We start from the raw sequence: 3244 nt of genomic DNA, 5'->3' as shown, positions 1-3244 counted from the left end.
CACAAGAGCCGTAATATCACATTAAACCTAATTACGAGGCGCTCATAACATAATTTGGTTTTCTTTGTGAATAGATTTGCCAACTTATTCTTCAGTTACATTGTGTATTTACTGCACCGTGGTGTTAGTGATCTTTAGCTAACATCATCAGCGGCATTATGCTAGCTTACATCCCTACCCCTCCTGCCCTCACCTGCTGTCCTTTTGGGGTTTTTTTTTTTTTTTTGCTGCAAATTGAGAGACGACCTCTATTCTGCATTTCACCAGGAGTCAGCTGGTGGATTGTGGGTTCAAGGTGTTATGGTGAGAAAGTATATTCTATTTTTGCTTAAGGTTTCTGCAATTTAATTATAATAGATTTTTTTTTTAATTATTAGGTGCATGCATACTCAACAGACCACCCTATAAATACAACTGAGAAATCCAAAATCTGCCATAGGTTTAACTTATACCTCTATGTATTGTAAGAAAGGTGATTACTGGACTCACATTAATGCAAACTTGAACTAAAATGAGGTTGTAACTTGTGGGTTGTTGGGTTGCAAATCAGAAACAAACAGCTTTGGATTTTTTTAATCCCATAAGAGCTAGAAACACAGGTTTTATTCAACAAAACATTACTGTTTAACCAAGCACAGTGCCTGCTGTTATTTCAAAATAATTTTATGTCATTTCAGATAAAATGCAGCATTCCAGTGCATCCCAACCATGCCTTTACAGTCAAGGTTTCTGACGGAGCTGAGTTTCTCTCTGACAGTCTGCTGAGAGTGTTTGCAAAGTGATCGGGGCAACAGGGCACAAAAGCTAAAGGATGTAGCTGCCATGATGACAGTAAGAACTTTAATATTCTTTAACTACAAAGTGTATATGTATTGTATTAGGTCAGTAAAAGATTTTTTGTACTGCATCCATTGAAACAGTCAACTATTACCTGTGAGTACTGATTCCACTGAAAGGATGCCATAATTTTCATCATGCATTTACTGCCCCACTGAGAAAAAATTATCTTTTTAAAAAAATATATGTTCTGGAAACTATATATCCATAAAGTTGATGTCAAACAGGAACTTTTGATATTGCTTTGTAGATGCTGGTGTTGCATGTTGACTGGTTTAAAAAGTCAAGAGTTTTTGTCTGGCATCATTTTCTTCTGTGCTACTGAAAACTTTGAGTTCACAAATCTGTTTTCTTTGTTATAATAGTTAAGGATGACATTAATGCTCGAAGGGAGTCCCTCATCAAAGTGCTCCGCATCTGAGTGAAAGACAATTGCAACATCTTGGTGCAGGAGTTCATGGTGAGTGTTTTATAAGTAGATTGTGGCTTTGCAACATTTAAAAATGCATTTAGTTATCCACTTGATCCTCATTGGACTGGTTAGGACCAGTAGTCCTCTTTAATCATTTGAAGTTCACATGAGGCCTGGTAGTGAACTTGGCCGCCGGCCCTTGAGGCCCCACCCCTGTATTAGGGGTCACATCAGTGTGAAAAAATGTAAATTTGTCATTCTAGTGAACAAAGGAAAATCCCACCAATATTTACATTAGCTTTTGTTTGAAAAATAAAAGACCAACTGACCAACACCTAACCAAATTGTGGGGCTGAAAGTCAAAATTCTAACATCTTCTGAGTGACATAACCTGGATTTCTGATGGGCCGGTGTCTTTCTAACAAAAACTAATGTAAAGCATTTGAAATTATTATGTTTTTCACTCTCTCTTAGAAACTCTGTTAGCCCATGAATGGCAGCATGGCAGCAACTCTTTGGCTATAGCTATTTACTATGTTGCTTGCATTGGTTTAAATTACTCTAACATTAGAACTGGTAGATTAAAAAAGAGATGAGTTTAAAAAGGAATCTTAAAGAAATGTTTTGTGTTTAACCAGGACTTGACTGAGGCCACTGCACAGATTGAGAAAACCACAGTGAACATCTATCTCCAGAGATGCGCCAGGCAATGACTTTTCTGATGTTGGCATCATCATCGAGGGTATAGTAGTTCTTCAAGATCTGGATAACGTGACCTTTGCAGTAGCCATGCTGTTTGGACCTTTTTTATTCCTTCAATATGAGTTACCCATCACAACTCTGCTACACTTTTGAGGTTATTCAAAGGATGGTAATGGAGTTGGATGCAACTTAGCTCTCAAGAAAAGCTCACAACTAAGACAAAACTGCTCCTGCAAGGAAAGCTCACTGTTATGCATGTGAGGGGATCAGCTCTAGGTGAGAGGACATGTAAATCTTGCACTTGTTCTGCTGCATTTTGGAAGCTCAATTCCAGGATCAGATCGCAGGGTTTATTTTTATATACTCTGCAACTGCCATGAGGACAGGCCCTTTTTTTTGTTGTTGTTGTTTGTTTTTCCTTTTGCTCTGTACAAGTTCTCTGTTTGTCTGTTTGGCAGCATTTTTCAATTTCTGTTTGTATTTTTTCTTTCTTTTACTAGTGAAGAGATGTAGCGTGAACAGTTATACAGTCTAAATATCCCATATGGGTCATGTGAAATGGTATTTTCAGTTTCATTAAGTTGAAGTAAAGAACGTTGAATATTTCTAAGTGTGCTGTGCTGTTTTGAACCAAGATGTCACAGTATGATCAGTGCTGTAATTTTTGACAGTCACTGTATCAATGTTATTTTTGCATCTCTTGAATAAAGGTTTTGACCTGCAAGTGCTAATTTCTTTAGTTATTGGGGTAAAATGGGTAATGTTAATAGGAAGGTGTTTGCCAATTCCGTAACCTAATTTAATGTTAATGGAAACTAACACTACCTCAAATTGTTTAGTTATAATTGTTGTTTAACTGAATCTTGACGTCAGAGGCCTTAAATAGAATGTTTTGTATTGTTCTTCCACAAGATGGTTACCTGTAACATTTTTCAAAAGAAACAGTCTAATTTCTTTGCTGTGATTGATTCCAGAGAACACGGAAAAACTGACATTATTTAACTGTTGATTTATATAGATTCGGTAGAGGAGTAATGTCAGTTTAATTCTTTACCTACTGTCAATGCAGTGAAATTAGGCATTTTGTTTTGAAAGGTTACTGGTGGATGCCAGCAACCATCTTGGAAGAGAACAATACAATCTGTTATAAGGCCTCCATTTGAAAATTGTGTATTTGATACTAGAATATAATAGCAAAATGTAATTTGAAGATAACATGTAGTATCTAAGTGACCAAGTAGTATTGGGTAAAAGTTACTGAATCGTGTTGGGATAAAGTGAGAAAATTTTGAA

At 36.4% G+C, this 3244-nt stretch overlaps 1 long non-coding RNA gene across 1 annotated transcript; it reads left to right on the top strand.

Annotated features, from left to right (window-relative positions):
* The first annotated feature begins 429 nt into the window (after positions 1-429).
* Positions 430-1941, top strand: LOC134635507 (uncharacterized). Its single transcript, XR_010094958.1, has 3 exons — positions 430-831; positions 1203-1297; positions 1888-1941. It is a non-coding gene; the product is annotated as an uncharacterized LOC134635507 (long non-coding RNA).
* Positions 1942-3244: the final 1303 nt, after the last annotated feature.

This window comes from Pelmatolapia mariae, linkage group LG2, assembly GCF_036321145.2.
Source record: "Pelmatolapia mariae isolate MD_Pm_ZW linkage group LG2, Pm_UMD_F_2, whole genome shotgun sequence".
NCBI classification, from domain to species: domain Eukaryota; kingdom Metazoa; phylum Chordata; class Actinopteri; order Cichliformes; family Cichlidae; genus Pelmatolapia; species Pelmatolapia mariae.
This window is presented reverse-complemented; position numbering and strand designations above follow the sequence as displayed.